Source organism: Pseudophryne corroboree, chromosome 4 (assembly GCF_028390025.1).
Source record: "Pseudophryne corroboree isolate aPseCor3 chromosome 4, aPseCor3.hap2, whole genome shotgun sequence".
NCBI lineage: Eukaryota > Metazoa > Chordata > Amphibia > Anura > Myobatrachidae > Pseudophryne > Pseudophryne corroboree.
The window spans coordinates 251731915-251751790 of record NC_086447.1 but is presented as its reverse complement, the minus strand read 5'-3'; the positions used below and the strand labels follow the sequence as shown (position 1 = coordinate 251751790).

The following is a 19876-nucleotide window of genomic DNA, read 5'->3' as shown; positions in this document are numbered from 1 at the left end:
CACGATAGGTTGGTTCAGATGAAAGGCTGATACCACCTTAGGGAGAAATTGGGGACGAGTCCTCAATTCTGCCCTATCCATATGGAAAATCAGATAAGGGCTTTTACATGACAAAGCCGCCAATTCTGATATACGCCTGGCCGAAGCCAAAGCCAACAACATGACCACTTTCCACGTGAGATACTTCAATTCCACGGTTTTTAGTGGCTCAAACCAATGTGACTTTAGGAAATCCAACACCACGTTGAGATCCCAAGGTGCCACTGGAGGCACAAAAGGGGGCTGAATATGCAGCACTCCCTTAACAAAAGTTTGAACTTCAGGTAGAGAAGCCAGTTCTCTCTGGAAGAAAATCGATAGAGCCGAAATCTGGACCTTAATGGAACCCAATTTTAGGCCCATAGTCACCCTGACTGTAGGAAGTGCAGGAAACGGCCCAGCTGAAATTCCTCCGTTGGGGCCTTTCTGGCCTCACACCAAGCAACATATTTTCGCCATATGCGGTGATAATGGTTTGCGGTTACTTCTTTCCTAGCTTTAATCAGCGTAGGAATGACTTCCTCCGGAATGCCCTTTTCCTTTAGGATCCGGTGTTCAACCGCCATGCCGTCAAACGCAGCCGCGGTAAGTCTTGGAACAGACAGGGCCCCTGCTGCAGCAGGTCCTGTCTGAGCGTCAGAGGCCATGGGTCCTCTGAAATCATTTCTTGAAGTTCCGGGTACCAAGCTCTTCTTGGCCAATCCGGAACAATGAGTATAGTTCTTACTCCTCTTCTCCTTATTATCCTCAGTACCTTTGGTATGAGAGGAAGAGGAGGGAACACATAAACCGACCGGTACACCCACAATGTCACTAGAGCGTCCACAGCTATCGCCTGCGGGTCCCTTGACCTGGCGCAATATCTTTCTAGCTTTTTGTTTAGGCGGGACGCCATCATGTCCACCTGTGGCCTCTCCCAACGGTTTACAATCAGTTGGAAGACTTCTGGATGAAGTCCCCACTCTCCCGGGTGGAGGTCGTGCCTGCTGAGGAAGTCTGCTTCCCAGTTGTCCACTCCCGGAATGAACACTGCTGACAGTGCTAACACGTGATTTTCCGCCCATCGGAGAATCCTTGTGGCTTCTGCCATCGCCGTTCTGCTTCTTGTGCCGCCCTGTCGGTTTACATGGGCGACCGCCGTGATGTCTGACTGGATCAGTACCGGCTGATTTTGAAGCAGGGGTTTTGCCTGACTTAGGGCATTGTAAATGGCCCTCAGTTCCAGAATATTTATGTGTAGGGAAGTCTCCTGACTTGACCATAGTCCTTGGAAGTTTCTTCCCTGTGTGACTGCCCCCCAGCCTCGAAGGCTGGCATCCGTGGTCACCAGGACCCAGTCCTGTATGCCGAATCTGCGGCCCTCTTGAAGATGAGCACTCTGCAGCCACCACAGCAGAGACACCCTGGTCCTTGGAGACAGGGTTATCAGACGATGCATCTGAAGATGCGAACCGGACCACTTGTCCAACAGGTCCCACTGAAAGGTTCTTGCATGGAACCTGCCGAATGGAATTGCTTCGTAGGAAGCTACCATCTTTCCCAGGATCCGCGTACAGTGATGCACCGAAACCTGTTTTGGTTTTAGGAGGCCTCTGACTGGAGATGACAGCTCCTTGGCCTTCTCCTCCGGGAGAAACACTTTTTTCTGTTCTGTGTCCAGAACCATCCCCAGGAACAGTAGACGTGTCGTAGGGACCAGCTATGACTTTGGAATATTTAGAATCCAGCCGTGCTGTTGTAGCACCTCCCGAGATAGTGCTACCCCGACCAACAACTGCTCCATGGACCTCGCCTTTATCAGGAGATCGTCCAAGTACGGGATAATTAAAACTCCCTTCTTTCGAAGGAGTATCATCATTTCGGCCATTACCTTGGTAAAGACCTTCGGAGCCGTGGATAGACCGAACGGCAACGTCTGGAATTGGTAGTGACAATCCTGTACCACAAATCTGAGGTACTACTGGTGAGGATGGTAAATGGGGACATGCAGGTAAGCATCCTTGATGTCTAGTGATACCATGTAATCCCCCTCGTCCAGGCTTGCAATAACCGCCCTGAGCGATTCCATCTTGAACTTGAATTTTTTTATATATGTGTTCAAGGATTTCAAATTTAAAATGGGTCTCACCGAACCGTCCGGTTTCGGTACCACAAACATTGTGGAATAGTAACCCCGTCCTTGTTGAAGTAGGGGCACCTTTACTATCACCTGCTGGGAATACAGCTTGTGAATTGCCTCTATCACTGCCTCCCTGCCTGAGGGAGTTGTTGGCAAGGCAGATTTGACGAAACGGCGGGGGGGGGGGAGGTCTCGAATTCCAGCTTGTACCCCTGAGATACTACTTGAAAGATCCAGGGATCCACCCGTGAGCGAGCCCACTGATCGCTGAAATTTTTGAGACGGGCCCCCACCGTACCTGGCTCCGCCTGTGGAGCCCCAGCGTCATGCGGCGGACTTAGAAGAAGCGGGGGGAGGACTTTTGCTCCTGGGAACTGGCTGTATGCTGCAGCTTTTTCCCTCTACCTCTGCCTCTGGGCAGAAAGGACGCGCCTTTAACCCGCTTGCCCTTATGGGGCCGAAAGGACTGTACCTGATAATACGGTGCTTTCTTTGGCTGTGAGGGAACATGGGGTAAAAATGCAGACTTCCCAGCAGTTGCTGTGGAAACTAGGTCCGAGAGACCATCCCCGAACAACTCCTCACCTTTATAAGGCAAAACTTCCATGTGCCTTTTTGAGTCTGCATCACCTGTCCACTGCCGAGTCCATAACCCTCTCCTGGCAGAAATGGACATTGCACTTATTTTAGATGCCAGCCGGCAAATATCCCTCTGTGCATCTCTCATATATAAGACTGCGTCTTTAATATGCTCTACGGTTAGCAATATAGTGTCCCTGTCTAGGGTATCAATATTTTCCGACAGGGAATCTGACCACGCAGCTGCAGCACTGCACATCCATGCTGAAGCAATAGCTGGTCTCAGTATAATACCTGTGTGTGTATATACAGACTTCAGGATAGCCTCCTGCTTTCTATCAGCAGAGTCCTTTAGGGCGGCCGTATCCGGAGACGGTAGTGCCACCTTCTTTGACAAGCGTGTGAGCGCTTTATCCACCCTAGGGGATGCTTCCCAACGTGACCTATCCTCTGGCGGGAAGGGGTACGTCATTAGTAACCTTTTAGAAATTACTAGTTTCTTATCGGGGGAAGCCCACGTTTCTACACATACTTCATTTAATTCCTCAGATGGAGGAAAAACTACTGGTAGTTTTTTCTCTCCAAACATAATACCCTTTTTTGTGGTACCGGGGGGTAACATCAGAAATGTGCAACACATTTTTCATTGCCTCAATCATGTAACGTGTGGCCCTATTGGAAGTTACATTACTCTCATCGTCGTCGACACTGGAGTCGGTATCCGTGTCGACATCTGTGTCTGCCATCTGAGGTAGCGGGCGTTTTAGAGCCCCTGATGGCTTTTGAGACGCCTGGGCAGGCACAGGCTGAGAAGCCGGCTGTCCCATATTTGGTATTTTATATGGTGTAGATTTGCCAGCCAAGGTGTCTTATATTGCCCTCAGGGCGCCCCCCCCAGCGCCCTGCACCCATCAGTGACCGGAGTGTGAGGTGTGCATGAGGAGCAATGGCGCACAGCTGCAGTGCTGTGCGCTACCTTGTTGAAGACAGAAGTCTTCTGCCGCCGATTTTCCGGAACACTTCTTGCTTCTGGCGCTGTAAGGGGGCCGGCGGCGCGGCTCCGGGACCGAACGATCGAGGTCGGGTCCTGTGTTCGATCCCTCTGGAGCTAATGGTGTCCAGTAACCTAAGAAGCCCAAGCTACCTACAGTCAGGTAGGTTCGCTTCTTCTCCCCTTAGTCCCTCGCTGCAGTGAGTATGTTGCCAGCAGATCTCACTGTAAAATAAAAAACCTAAATATACTTTCTTTCTAGGAGCTCAGGAGAGCCCCTAGTGTGCATCCAGCTCAGCCGGGCACAAGATTCTAACTGAAGTCTGGAGGGGGGTCATAGTGGGAGGAGCCAGAGCACACCAGTAGTCTAAAGCTTTCTTTTAGTTGTGCCCAGTCTCCTGCGGAGCCGCTATTCCCCATGGTCCTTACGGAGTCCCAGCATCCACTTAGGACATCAGAGAAAATAAGTTATACTAATGAGTTTATTTGGTATTGCTGTATGGATATTATGCCATTTGTATACAACCGAATTTTGGGATCTAGCATTCCTTGTAGATGCTCTGTGATACAGCATTACCTATAGTGTTTAATTGATAACACAATTATCCCAAGCTTTGGACTTCAATAAATTGTGGACAGATAATTAAGAGCGGATTAAATTATAGCGGGGATAAATTTCATAGCATGCGATACAGGAGTGTTTATATTTATTTATTTATCAGTTACGCTTAATCTTTCAACCAATTTCTCTTAGTAGTTTAATTAATGCACCTGATTGAAGCCACACCTACATTTAGTTACTATTTATACAGCTCTGAATAATGGAGCTGTCAGACACCGATGTGAACAAGCCTTTGTGAAACGTACGTCATCGGTATACCAGACATACACTGTTTCCGGGGGTGTGGAATCTCAGACCCGACCCGGCGTCTGGTCACGTGAGCGACTCCCTGCCTCAAGCTGTGCATACTCGTTATGGTTTTATATACACGCGCCTCATAGGTCTCAGAGCGGCTCTATCATCCACGGGAATTCTCCCACTGCCTCTGCACTGTGGCGCACACATCAGAGGGGGGGAGCTTTTCCTCGGGGACAGCAGAAGCAACTTGCACTTCTTTCTTCTGTCCCGGCGCCGGCGGGACCCTGCTCTCATCAATCCCATTCACTGCTAATATGCACATGGGATGACAGTAGGAAGGGAAACCAGCCTTATGGTGTCGGGACACACTTTTCTCTCTCTATTATATTTCCACATTTATATCAGCAACTGTGGCTTGAACTGGCTATTCAACACATGGAAATTATTGTTTAATTCCAAGACAGCTCTTTAGCCTGCATATAAGAACAATGATATATTATTCCTAAGTTTGCTGTGGTGGAATTCGGTACTATTGGCTTGCTGATTAGAGGGTTATATGATAAAATTAGGTTCTTTTTGAAGTTTAAATTTAATTACCTTCATTATACCATACTGTACCGATGATTTTATTTCAATTGACGACACGGTAGTAAACACTATTGCTTGCTATTTGAATCTTGTGATCCTCCGTGATCACCGAAGGATTTTCTAGTTTATCTATGGATCATTGCGATACATGGTTATGAAGGTACAATGCCAAGTGTCCATGCTTTTCAGATTCGGTAATTTAAGACGCTTATGGTGAACACATATACACTCCTATTGCAGTACCATATTGTATCAATCTCAGTGGCTGAAGCACTATACCTAACATCATATTATAGGCATTTCAGGTTTGCTTGTAACCGGTGAAGACTCTCACCAATTAAGGAATGATGGGTGATGCATTTTCTTCTCACGGCTTTATAACAGGTAACTAGATATGCAATACAATTATTGATGACGCTTTTGAAGAATTACCTATGTTATAGCCGCTTTTGACCTTTGAATAAATTGTTGGATCACCCCTAAAGCCAATTAAACCACGGGTTGTTATCTAACAGGGTAATTAGGGACCATCTAAGGTGCATGTATAATTAGCTACATAATGTGTCTACGGATACAACAATAACAGCATATGTATGTTTCTTGAATAAACAGGGGTTTACTATTTAATTTTGTTTATGGTTTAGTTTTCAGAATATAGTATAAAGACCCCTATATGCCCAGCGATTGTAGCCATATCACTCTGGGGGTTTTTTCAGGAGAATTAATTATTGAATTCAGAGATATGCGCGCTATTATTGCAGCCAGTCACCACTAACTGGGTATATCCTAGGTGTGAGATCTAATCAACTTGTTGGAGAGATCTCCTTCAATTTGGAATTACCCAAATATTAATACAAATTAACAACAGATATTTTCACTTTTGTTCTCTCTTTTATAAATATGATGTGTCAGAAATTCCTATTGAAAGGTCAAGTTGTATTATGAACGCTGACGTTATCCGTTGCATGCGTAGATACACAGTAACTTTGGAATTTAAAAGATTTCTATTCAGATTAATTTATGTTGTTTGTGTCTAATTGCTCATACTATTTTAATATCTGAAATAAATGTTAAGTTTTAATTCTATAACAATTACTATTCATGTTGAAGAAAAAAAAAAAAAAAAAAAGAGTGCGCCGCAAAGTAAGCCTTCTTTAGAGGACGACCCTCTTGTGGTTTTTCCCCTATCTTTTCCGGCCCTGGAACGGGTGCAAGGAAAATGGTTAGCTAAACAAAATAAACCAGCAACAGCAAATTCCGGTTGCAATTTCAACATATTGAAGGAGTTCACTACGATATGCCGGCGGTCGGGCTCCCGGCGACGAGCATACCGGCACCGGGAGCCCGACCGTCGGCTTACAGACAGTGTGGCGAGCGCAAATGAGCCCCTTGCGGGCTCGCCACGCTAAGTGCACGGTGGCGCGCTACGCACGCCACACTATTTTATTCTCCCCCCACGAGGGAGAATAAGTGTCGGTATGCCGGCTGTCGGGCTCCCGGCGCCGGTATGCTGGTCGCCGGGAGCCCGACCGCCGGCATACTGAAGACCATCCTATTGAAGAACTCAGCCTTTTGTTCTACCTGCATTCACATGAAACACAAAACTTTAAATCAAAATATAGCCAAACTTTATAGCATACTTCACAAAAAAAAATTTGCATATTTTAAACTAACATAAATCAAAATTCAACTACAACTGAAAAACCCAATGAATAATTCAAAAACTGTATACACACACACACTATATATATATATATACACACACACACACACACACACACACACACACAAACACAGGACCAGGTACAGGATGCCAATAGTCACGTGATGAGCCATGCACTAAGCACACAATAACAATGCAGCATAAGACTTTCGGAGAGTACACCAGACCCTCCAACATGAGCAGCCCCACTAGGTACAAAAATAAGATTTTACTTACCGATAAATCTATTTCTCGTAGTCCGTAGTGGATGCTGGGACTCCGTAAGGACCATGGGGAATAGCGGCTCCGCAGGAGACAGGGCACAAAATAAAAGCTTGAGATATCAGGTGGTGTGCACTGGCTCCTCCCCCTATGACCCTCCTCCAAGCCAGTTAGGATACTGTGCCCGGACGAGCGTACATAATAAGGAAGGATATTGAATCCCGGGTAAGACTCATACCAGCCACACCAATCACACCGTACAACTCGTGATCTGAACCCAGTTAACAGTATGATAATTTTAAAGGAGCCTCTGAAAGATGGCTCAACAATAATAACCCGAATTTTTTGTAACAATAACTATATACAAGTATTGCAGACAATCCGCACTAGGGATGGGCGCCCAGCATCCACTACGGACTACGAGAAATAGATTTATCGGTAAGAAAAATCTTATTTTCTCTAACGTCCTAAGTGGATGCTGGGACTCCGTAAGGACCATGGGGATTATACCAAAGCTCCCAAACGGGCGGGAGAGTGCGGATGACTCTGCAGCACCGAATGAGAGAACTCCAGGTCCTCCTCAGCCAGGGTATCAAATTTGTAGAATTTAGCAAACGTGTTTGCCCCTGACCAAGTAGCTGCTCGGCAAAGTTGTAAAGCCGAGACCCCTCGGGCAGCCGCCCAAGATGAGCCCACTTTCCTTGTGGAATGGGCTTTTACTGATTTTGGCTGTGGCAATCCTGCCACGGAATGTGCAAGCTGAATTGTACTACAAATCCAACGAGCAATCGTCTGCTTTGAAGCAGGAGCACCCAGCTTGTTGGGTGCATACAGGATAAACAGCGAGTCAGTTTTCCTGACTCCAGCCGTCCTGGAAACATATATTTTCAAGGCCCTGACAACGTCCAGCAACTTAGAGTCCTCTAAGTCCCTAGTAGCCGCAGGTACCACAATAGGTTGGTTCATGTGAAATGCAGAAACCACCTTAGGTAGAAATTGAGGACGAGTCCTCAATTCCGCCCTGTCAGAATGAAAATTTAGGTAAGGGCTTTTACATGATAAAGCCGCCAATTCTGACACACGCCTAGCTGAAGCCAAGGCCAACAGCATCGACACCTTCCACGTGAGATATTTTAAATCTACCGTAGACAATGGTTCAAAGCAGTGTGATTTTAGAAATCTCAACACAACATTGAGATCCCAAGGTGCCACTGGAGGCACAAAAGGAGGCTGTATGTGCAGCACCCCTTTCACAAATGTCTGAACTTCAGGTACTGAAGCCAGTTCTTTCTGGAAGAATATCGACAGGGCCGAAATTTGAACCTTAATGGACCCTAATTTTAGGCCCATAGACAGTCCTGTTTGCAGGAAATGCAAGAAACGACCCAGTTGAAATTCCTGTGTAGGGGCCTTCTTGGCCTCACACCACGCAACATATTTACGCCAAATGCGGTGATAATGTTTTGCGGTTACTTCCTTTCTGGCTTTTACCAGAGTAGGGATGACTTCTTCTGGAATGCCCTAGACCTTCAGGATCAGGCGTTCAACCGCCATGCCGTCAAACGCAGCCGCGGTAAGTCTTGGAACAGACAAGGCCCCTGCAGTAGCAGGTCCTGTCTTAGAGGTAGAGGCCACGGTTCGTCCGTGAGCATCTCTTGAAGTTCCGGGTACCAAGACCTTCTTGGCCAATCCGGAACCACGAGTATAGTTCTTACTCCTCTCCTTCTTATGATTCTCAATACTTTCGGTATGAGGGGCAGAGGAGGGAATACATACACTGACTGGTACACCCACGGCGTTACCAGAGCGTCCACTGCTATTGCCTGAGGGTCCCTTGACCTGGCGCAATATCTGTCCAGTTTTTTGTTTAGACGTGACGCCATCATGTCCACCTTTGGTCTTTCCCAACGGTTTACAATTTGGTGGAAGACTTCTGGGTGAAGTCCCCACTCTCCCGGGTGAAGGTCGTGTCTGCTGAGGAAGTCTGCTTCCCAGTTGTCCACTCCCGGAATGAACACTGCTGACAGTGCTATCACATGATTTTCCGCCCAGCGAAGAATCCTTGCAGTTTCTGCCATTGCCCTCCTGCTTCTCGTGCCGCCCTGTCTGTTTATGTGGGCGACTGACGTGATGTTGTCCGACTGGATCAACACCGCCTGACCCTGAAGCAGAGGTTTTGCTTGAATTAAGGCATCGTAAATGGCCCTTAGTTCTAGAATGTTTATATGAAGAGATGTTTCCATGCTTGACCACAAGCCCTGGAAATTCCTTCCCTGTGTGACTGCTCCCCAGCCTCTCAGGCTGGCATCCGTGGTTACCAGGATCCAATCCTGAATGCCAAATCTGCGGCCCTCTAGTAGATGAGCCCTCTGAAGCCACCACAGGAGAGACACCCTTGTCCTTGGCGACAGGGTTATCCGTTGATGCATCTGAAGATGCGATCCGGACCATTTTCCCAGTAGATCCCACTGAAAAGTTCTTGCATGGAATCTTCCGAATGGAATCGCTTCGTAAGAAGCCACCATTTTTCCCAGGACCCTTGTGCACTGATGCACTGAGACCTGTCCTGGTTTTAGGAGGTTCCTGACTAGCTCGGATAACTCCCTGGCCTTCTCCTCCGGGAGAAACACCTTCTTCTGGACAGTGTCCAGAATCATTCCTAAGAACAGTAGACGTGTCGTTGGAATCAGCTGCGATTTTGGAATATTTAGAATCCATCCGTGCTGACTTAGCACTACCTGAGATAGTGCCACTCCGACTTCTAACTGTTCCTTGGTTCTTGCCCTTATCAGGAGATCGTCCAAGTAAGGGATAATTAAGATGCCTTTTCTTCGTAGAAGAATCATCATTTCGGCCATTACCTTGGTAAAGACCCGAGGCGCCGTGGACAATCCAAACGGCAGCGTCTGAAACTGATAATGACAGTTTTGTACTACAAACCTGAGGTACCCTTGGTGAGAAGGATATATTGGGACGTGGAGATACGCATCCTTGATGTCCAGCGACACCATATAGTCCCCCTCTTCCAGGTTCGCTATCACCGCTCTGAGTGACTCCATCTTGAATTTGAACCTTTTTATGTAAGTGTTCAAAGATTTTAGATTTAATATTGGTCTCACCGAGCCGTCCGGCTTCGGTACCACAAATAGTGTGGAATAATACCCCTTCCCCTGTTGTAAGAGGGGTACCTTGATTATCACCTGCTGGGAGTACAGCTTGTGAATGGCTTCCAGAACTGCCTCCCTGTCGGAGGGAGACTTTGGTTTTGTCTGAGTCTGCTTGTAAAGCCCCAGCGTCATGCTGAAGACTTGGCAGAAGCAGGGGAGGGCTTCTGCTCCTGGGAAGCGGCTGCATGGTGCTGCCTTTTTCCTCTTCCTCTGCCCTTTGGCAGAAAAGAGTGACCTTTTGCTCGCTTGTACTTATGGGAACGAAAGGACTGAGTTTGAAAAGACTGTGTCTTTTTCTGTTGATGTGAAGTAACCTGGGGTAAAAAGGTGGATTTTCCAGCCGTTGCCGTGGCCACCAGGTCTGTTAGACCAGCCCCAAATAACTCCTCCCCCTTATACGGCAATACTTCCATGTGCCGTTTGGAATCTGCGTCCCCTGACCACTGTCTGGTCCATAATGCTCTTCTGGCAGAGATGGACATTGCGCTTACTCTTGATGCCAGGGTACAAATATCCCTCTGCGCATCACGCATATATAGCAATGCATCCTTTAAATGTTCTATAGTTAACAGAATATTGTCCCTATCCAGGGTATCAATATTCTCAGTCAGGGAATCCGCCCATGCGACTCCAGCACTGCACATCCAGGCTGATGCGATTGCTGGTCGCAGTATAACACCAGTATGTGTGTATATACTTTTCAGGATATTTTCCAGCCTCCTATCAGCTGATTCTTTGAGGGTGGCCGTATCAGGGGACGGTAACGCTACTTGTTTAGATAAACGTGTGAGCGCCTTATCTACCCTAGGGGGTGTTTCCCACCGTGCCCTAACCTCTGGCGGGAAAGGGTATAGTGCTAATAACTTATTAGAAATTAGCTGTTTTTTATCGGGGGAAACCCACGCTTTATCACACACCTCATTTATTTCCTCAGACTCAGGAAAAACTATTGGCAGTTTTTTCACACCCCACATAATACCCGCCTTTGAGGTATTTGTAGTGTCAGAAAGGTTCAATGCCTCTTTCATTGCCGTGATCATGTAACGTGTGGCCCTACTGGACATTACGTTTGTCTCGTCACCGTCGACACTAGATTCAGTATCTGGATCTGGATCCGTGTCGACCCACTGAGGTAGCGGACGTTTTAGGGCCCCTGAGGGTGTCTGAGACGCCTGAACAGGCACTAATTGATTTGCCGGCTTTCTCATGTCGTCAACAGTTTTTTGTAAATTGCTGACATTATCACTTAATTGCTTAAACACAATCATCCAGTCAGGTGTCGACTCCCTAGGGGGTGACATCACTAACACAGGCAACTGCTCCGCCTCCACCTCATTTTCCTCCTCATACATGTCGACACACGCGTACCGACACACAGCACACACACCGGGAATGCTCTGATAGAGGACAGGACCCTACTTAGCCCTTTGGAGAGACAGATGGAGAGTCTGCCAGCACACACCCAGCGCTATATATATACAGGGATAACCTTATATAAGTGTTAATCCCTTATAGCTGCTGTTAATCTAGTTATTTGCTGCCAAAATGCCCCCCCTTCTCATTTTTACCCTGAATCAGATGCAGTACTGCAGGGGAGAATCAGGGAGCCGTCCTTCCAGCGGAGCTGTGAGGGAATAATGGCGCCAGTGTGCTGAGGAGATAGGCCCCGCCCCTTCACGACGTCCTTAACTCCCGCTTTTTTGTGTAAAATGGCAGGGGAAAAAATACATCCATATAGCCCTGGAGCTATATGTGATGTATTCCTTTTGCCAGCTAAGGTATATGTGTGTTATATTGCGTCTCAGGGCGCTCCCCCCCAGCGCCCTGCACCCTCAGTGACCGGAGTGTGAAGTGTGCTGAGAGCAATGGCGCACAGCTGCGGTGCTGTGCGCTACCTTAGTCTTGAAGACAGGATGTCTTCTGCCGCCGCTTTCACCGGACCTTCGTCTCTTCTGGCTCTGTAAGGGGGACGGCGGCGCGGCTCCGGTGACCCATCCAGGCTGAACCTGTGATCGTCCCTCTGGAGCTAACGTCCAGTAGCCTAAGAAGCCCAATCCACTCTGCACTCAGGTGAGTTCGCTTCTTCTCCCCTTAGTCCCACGATGCAGTGAGCCTGTTGCCAGCAGGACTCACTGAAAATAAAAAAAAAACCTAACTAAACTTTTATTCTAAGCAGCTCTGGAGAGCTACCTAGTTTGCACCCTTCTCGGCCGGGCACAAAAATCTAACAGGCTTGGAGGAGGGTCATAGGGGGAGGAGCCAGTGCACACCACCTGATATCTCAAGCTTTTATTTTGTGCCCTGTCTCCTGCGGAGCCGCTATTCCCCATGGTCCTTACGGAGTCCCAGCATCCACTTAGGACGTTAGAGAAATGCTCTGTTTCTGGACTTCCCTCTTAATTTATGATTTCCATCACCTGTGTTGAACTAGTTAAATGATAAGAAAGCTGTTTCTTCACAGGTGATGGCAATAATAAATTAAGAAGGAAGTCCAGAAACAGAGCATTTTGTACCTAGTGGGGCGGGTCATGTTGGAGGGTCTGAGTACACCCGTGTGACAGCTGTAGTAGCAGTGTCGTTTTATGGCAGCTGTGCAACGTAACGGAGTGTCAGGAGAGGAGATTGCAAGCTCTTGGACCAATAACTTCCGAGTGTTACCAGTCCCGCATACAGCACCTGTTGCAATGTTACATGTATCAGTAACACAGCACACGGGACATGTATGAGGGAAGCCCGTATGTGTGGGCAGGGGCAGAGTGAGTACTGATCACGGGAAAGCGCTATCATGCGGGGGTCACCTCACACTACAGAGGAGGGAGGCCAGGAGACGGGCGGCATTACCTGCGAGCAGCTCCCGTCACACCGCACACATTCAACGTCCTGACAACCCCGATGCGACCGCCACTTATTCCCCGAACCCAGCTGCACCACTCGGCCTACTATCTGCTGAGGTACAGGGAACCGGGCACCGCCCCTGCTGGTTGGCTGACCGGAGGCAGTTGGAAGCGGGGATTGGCTGTCTGGCCCGTCACTCAAGGTGAGGTCTACTCGCAGTAGTAGAGGTTTATGGGAGGGCTGCTGTGCTGCACATGTGACCGGCGCGCTGGCGGCCGGCAGCCAGAATCAGATCCGGAGGGGAAGACAGTGACATACATACGCCAGACTCACACACACGCACCCCGTTCAGGAAATCCAGCCAGTAGGGCGTTTTTTTTAGCTAATATAGGGGCCATGTTGGAGAGCATACCCTCCAACATTTTACACAGAAAAATCGGTACAAAGCCGAAAAAGGGGCGTGGTCGCGTGTAAAGGGGGCGTGGCCACGCCCCTTTTCCTATACTTTCAATGGAAGTTTGGAGAGGCAAAAATCGGTACAGACCATGAAAAAAAAGTACTGTACCTATTAAAAAGGTACAGTTGGAGGGTATGGGAGGGTATGACACGCTCCACTTTGCTGGACATCACACTAACTGGGCGTGCCATTTAATAACTGCATATTGCCAGCAGGGCTGTGGCATTGGTCAGCCAAACCTTCTACTCCGACTCCTCTATTTTACTAAGGGGTCTATTCATAAAGAAAGCGAAAACTGAATTGCTACTTATCACCAGGGCCGGACTGCCCATCTGGCACTTTTGGTAAATGGCAGAAGTGCTGATGGGCTTGTGGGTCGGTCCTGTCACACAGAGGGTCGGGAAGGGTAGATGCTAGAATCAAGTGGGCTAAGGGACCTTTTCCGTCTGGGGGAGGAGTCAGGACATAAGGGGGAGGAGCTAGGCCAGCGGGATAGTTCCTCTACTATCCACGCCACCAACTATTACCTTTAGTAATCAGGTGGCGAGCCACCGAGCCCGAAGAACACCCCTGGGCGGTGGGTGCTGGGCTGATAGCCATGTGTGTAAAAAAAGAATATTGTTTTTTGTTGTGGAACTACAAGGCCCAGCAAGCCTCCCCCGCTTGTTGGTACTTGGAGAACCTCAAGTACCAGCAGGCGGGGAAATAACGGGCTCACTGGTACCTGTAGTTCTACAACAAAAATACCCAAATAAAAACAAACACACACCGTGACAGTAAAATTTTATTAAAACACACTTACACACTCACACATACTTACCTACATCCCACGCCGGTCACGTCCACTTGTCCAGTAGAATCCAAAGGGGTAGAGGCACCTGTAAAAATGAATATTATACTGAGATATCCATACCTCCCAACATGACCCTCTCCAGGAGGGACACAATGCTCTGCTCCTGGAGTTCCCTATTAATTTATGATTGCCATCACCTGTGCTGAACAGGTCTATGGATTACAAAGGTGTTTCAGCACAGGTGATGGGAAACATAAATTAATAGGGAACTCCAGGAGCAGAGCCTTCTGTCCCTCCTAGATAGGGTCACGTTGGGAGGTGGTATGCATATCCACAGGGGGGGAGGGGGTTGGGGTGAGAGAGAAGAGAGAGAGACGCAAACTGACTTGCTGCTGGAGCCGGCAGAGGAGGACAGCCGCACTTACTGCACGGCCACCGCTGCTGCTGAGTGTCAGGTGACCGGGAGCCGGGAGGACGGGGGAGAGCTCCGCAGGACCGCCGCTGCTGGTAAGGTGAGCGGGAGCAGGGGGGGGGGGGGGGGGGGGGGGGGAGCCGCACACACTGAAGGCCCACCGCTACTCCCGGCTATCATCAGCGCCGGGACCCGCCGCCTCCAGTGCCGCATGTGGGTGATTGGACAAGCGGATCCAGCCCTGGATCCGCTGTCCAATCACAGGTGCCTCGCTGACATGGGGGTGGTGTCCCTGTCAGCGAGGCACTTGGATCAGTGCCGCTTTCACCATTTTTTTTCATGGGCTTTTACAGCCCAGTGCTAGGCTCCGCCCCCCACACTGTCCCCGTTCCATTATCAACGGGAGGCACTGCTATCAGTGCCTCCCAAACTGCTTTAAAGCAGGAAAATTATTAGAATTCAATAAAGAAGATACTTATGACACAGAATATGTGTCATAGGTATCTTCTTTTTATTATTTTAATAATTAATCACGGGAGGCACTGCCTCCCCTGACTGCACGTCCCTGGTCAGAAGGTCCCTTCTGCCACTCCGATATAGAACCAACCGTTGGTGGGAAGGTCTCTGCTCTGGCCACTCCCCCGCCTCCCCTATCATCTCCATAGAAATGGAGGCGTGCCGTCAGTCCATGATTATTGTAAGGAAAGATGATTTGCATATCAATGATGACTCATTTGTCCCTGACACAAGGGTACACATGTTAAGGGGAAGGAAGCTAAGGTAAATTTCCCTCCTCTCATGAGGAAAAAGAGCGGGAATCTCCAGACAAGAAACTGCAGCTTCCCACAAAAAATTCTCAGGCAGTATCCTTTCCCCACTAGGGCCAGGATGTGTTGGGAATCTTCCACTAGGGTGTCCTGTTTGAACAGAAGGTAGCACTAGCTATTCTCAGGGATCCTGCAGATAGCGTGCACATTCTAGTATACTACTCAGACCGGCGATTGTGTCGGCATGGGTTTATAGCGCTGTGGCAGCGTGGACAGGTACCTTATCAGCAGAGATTGAGACCCTAGTATGCTTATAGATATATATAGATATATATATACGTATATATAGAAATATGTATATATATATATTAAAGATGCAGTTTTAAGTGATATATATATATATATATATATATATATATATCTCTATTAAAACATGCCCAAAGAGACATGAGTATACTGGGTCCTAGAGTCAAAGCTATGTCGATTTCTGCTTGATGTGTCCTGTAGAATATGCAATGGACAGATGATGCCGACTTAAGAGGCATGTGGAAGGCTGAGGATTGTGTGGAGAAGGGTTCTTGGACCTGGTCTCCACAGCTATAGCTGGTATTTCTTATATTTTGCCTTATATTCCGCCACAGCCTAAGAAAGCACGTCATTATCAAATGCAGCCTTTCGAATAAAGAAACAAGAAAGTCTGAGGTGCGTCCTTTCTTGCCAGAGGCGGGGGCAGAGGAAAGAAGCTGCACAACACAGCTAGTTCCCAGGAACAGAAGGCCTCCCCGGCCTCTACAAAAATCCACCGCATGTCGCTGGGGCTCCACAGGCGGAGCTAGGCCGGTGGGGGCACGCCTTCGTCAGTTCAGCCACAAGTGGGTTCACTCCCGGTTAGATCCCTGGGCAATAGATATTGTGTCTCAGGGATACAAGCTGGACTTTGAGAAGATGCCCCCTCACCGACTGCCTTGCCGGCTTCCCCACACGAGAGGGAAACAGTGTTAACTGCAATTCATAAATTGTATCTTCAACAGGTGGTGGTCAAGGTTCCCCTCCTTCAACAAGGAGGGGGTTATTATTAGACCATGTTGTAGTCCCGAAACCAGACGGTTCGGTCGGACCCATATTGAATTTAAATCCCTGAACACCTGAAAGGGTTCAAGTTCAAGATGGAATCGCTAAGTGCGGTTATTGCAAGCCTGAAAGGGGGAGATTTTATGGTGACTCGGGACATAAAGGATGCATACCTTCATGTCCCCATTTATCCACCTCATCAGGCGTACCTCAGAATTGCGGTACGGGATGGTCATTACCAATTTCAGACGTTGCCGTTGAGTCTCTCCACGGCCTTGAGAATATTAACCAAGGTAATGGCGGAAATAATGCTGCTCCTGCGGAAGCAAGGTGTCGCTATTATCACGTACTTGGACAATCTCCTCATAAAAGCGAGATCAAGAGAGCAGTGGCTGAACAGCGCATCACTTTCTCTGGAAGTGTAAAGGCAACACGGCTGGATTCTATATATTCCAAAGTCGCAGTTGGTTCCTACAGCTCATCTGTCTCTCCTAGGCATGATCCTAGACACAGATCAGAAAAGGGTTTATCTCCCGATAGAGAGAGCTCAGAAGCTCGTGACACTGGCCAGGAATCTATTAAAACCAAAACAGGTGTCAGTGCATCACTGCACTCGAGTCCAGGGAAGGAGGGGGCATCATTCGAGGCCATTCCCTTCGGCAGGTTCCATACGAGGACCTGCCGATGGGACTTACTGGACAAGTGGTCCGGATCACATCTTCGGATGCATCGGTTAATCACCCTATCCCCCAGAGCCAGGGTGTCTCTCATGTGGTGACTGCAGAATGCTCACCTTCTCGAAGGTCGCAGATTCGGCATTCAGGACTGGGTCCTGGTGGCCACGGATGCAAGCCTCCGAGGGTGGGGGGCAGTCACACAGGGAAGAAATTTCCAAGGGCTGTGGTCAAGGCAGAAGACTTGCCTTCACATTAATATCCTGGAACTAAGGGCCATATACAATGCCCTAAGTCAAGCGGAGACCCTGCTTCGCGACCAACCGGTTCTGATACAGTCAGACCGCAGTGGCTCATGTAAACCGCCAAGGCGGCACAAGGAGCAGGGTGGCGATGGTAGAAGCCACCAGAATTCTTCGCTGGGCGGAGAATCACGTAAGCGCACTGTCAGCAGTGTTCATTCCGGGAGTGGACAACTGGGAAGCAGACTTCCCCAGCAGGCACGACCTCCACCCGGGAGAGTGGAGACTTCATCAAGAAGTCTTCACACAGGTTGCAAATCGGTGGGAACTGCCACAGGTGGACATGATGGCATCCCGCCTCAACAAAAAGCTAAAAAGATATTGCGCCAGGTCAAGGGACCCTCAGGCGATAGCTGTGGACGCACTAGTAACACCGTGGGTGTTCCAGTCGGTCTATGTGTTTCCTCCTCTTCCTCTCATACCCAAGGTACTGAGAATAGTAAGAAAAAGAGGAGTGAGAACAATACTCACTCATTGTTCCGGATTGGCCAAGAAGGACTTGGTACCCAGAACTATAAGAGATGATCGCAGAGGACCCATGGCCTCTGCCTCTCAGACCGGACTTGTTGCAACAGGGACCCTGTCTGTTCCAAGACTTACCGCGGCTGCGTTTGACGGCATGGCAGTTGAACGCCGGATCCTAACAGAAAAGGGCATTCCGGATGAAGTTTTTCCTACGCTAATAAGTGCTAGGAAGGACGTGACAGCAAAGCATTATCACTGTATAGGGCGAAAATATGTTGCCTGGTGTGAGGCCAGGAAGGCCCCTACAGAGGAATTCCAGCTGGGTCGATTCCTGCACTTCTTACAGTCAGGTGTGACTATGGGCCTAAAATTAGGGTCCATCAAGGTCCGGATTTCGGCCCTATCCATTTCCTTTAAAAAAGAACTGGCTTCACTGCCTGAGGTTCAGACGTTTGTTAAGGGAGTGCTGCATATTCATCCCCCTTTTGTGCCACCAGTGGCACCATGGGATCCCAATGTGGTGTTGGATTTCCTGAAATCCCACAGGTTTGAGCCATTTAAAACTGTGGAACTAAAGTATCTCACGTGGAAAGTGGTCATGCTGTTGGCTTTGGCTTCGGTTTGGCGGGTGTCAGAATTGGCGGCTTTGTCATGTAAAAGCCCCTATCTGGTTTTCCATATGGACAGGGCAGAATTGCGGACTCGTCCACAATTTCTGCCAAAGGTGGTGTCATCTTTTCATTTAAGCCAACCTATTGTGGTGCCTGCGGCTACTCGTGACTTGGAGGACTCCAAGTTGCTGGATGTAGTCCGGGCTTTGAAGATTTATGTCACCAGAACAGCTTGAGTCAGGAAGACTGACTCGCTGTTTATCCTGTATGCATCCAACAAGCTGGGTGCTCCTGCTTCAAAGCAAACTATTGCTCGCTGGATCTGTAACACGATTCAGCAGGCTCATTCTGCGGCTGGATTGCCGCATCCAAAATCAGTGAAAGCCCATTCCACAAGGAAGGTGGGCTCTTCTTGGGCGGCTGCCCGAGGGGTCTCGGCTTTACAGCTTTGCCGAGCTGCTACTTGGTCAGGTTCAAACACATTTGCAAAGTTCTACAAGTTTGATACCCTGGCTGAGGAGGACCTTGCGTTTGCCCATTCGGTGCTGCAGAGTCATCCGCACTCTCCCGCCCGTTTGGGAGCTTTGGTATAATCCCCATGGTCCTTACGGAGCCCCCAGCATCCACTAGGACGTTAGAGAAAATAAGAATTTACTCACCGGTAATTCTATTTCTCGTTGTCCGTAGTGGATGCTGGGCGCCCGGCCCAAGTGCGGACTTTCTGCAATACGTGTATATAGTTATTGCGTAATAATGGGTTATTGTTATGAGCCATCCGTTGAGTGATGCTCGATTGTTATTCATACTGTTAACTGGGTAAAAAGTTATCACGAGTTGTACGGTGTGATTGGTGTGGCTGGTATGAGTCTTACCCTGGATTCCAAAATCCTTTCCTTGTAATGTCAGCTCTTCCGGGCTCTAACTGGGGTCTGGAGGAGGGGCATAGAGGGAGGAGCCAGTGCACACCAGATAGTACCTAATCTTTCTTTAGAGTGCCCAGTCTCCTGCGGAGCCCGTCTATTCCCCATGGTCCTTACGGAGTCCCCAGCATCCACTACGGACTACGAGAAATAGAATTACCACTTCTTATTTTCTCCAACGTCCTAGTGGTTGCTGGGGACTCCGTAAGGACCATGGGGAATAGACGGGCTCTGCAGGAGACATGGGCACTTTAAGAAATAATTTAGATTCTGGTGTGATCTGGCTCCTCCCTCTATGTCCCT

At 48.6% G+C, this 19876-nt stretch overlaps 1 protein-coding gene across 2 annotated transcripts in view; it reads right to left on the bottom strand.

The window, feature by feature from the left end:
- The window catches only part of RNF13 (ring finger protein 13), a 322147-nt gene extending 308819 nt beyond the window's left edge, over positions 1-13328 (bottom strand). Inside the window, exon 1 of one of the 2 annotated variants that reach the window (XM_063916030.1) lies at positions 13108-13328. The gene's annotated coding sequence lies outside the window, so the exon portion shown is untranslated. The remainder of the gene's footprint in view (positions 1-13107) is intronic. The other variant, XM_063916028.1, reaches the window with a different exon arrangement.
- Positions 13329-19876: the final 6548 nt, after the last annotated feature.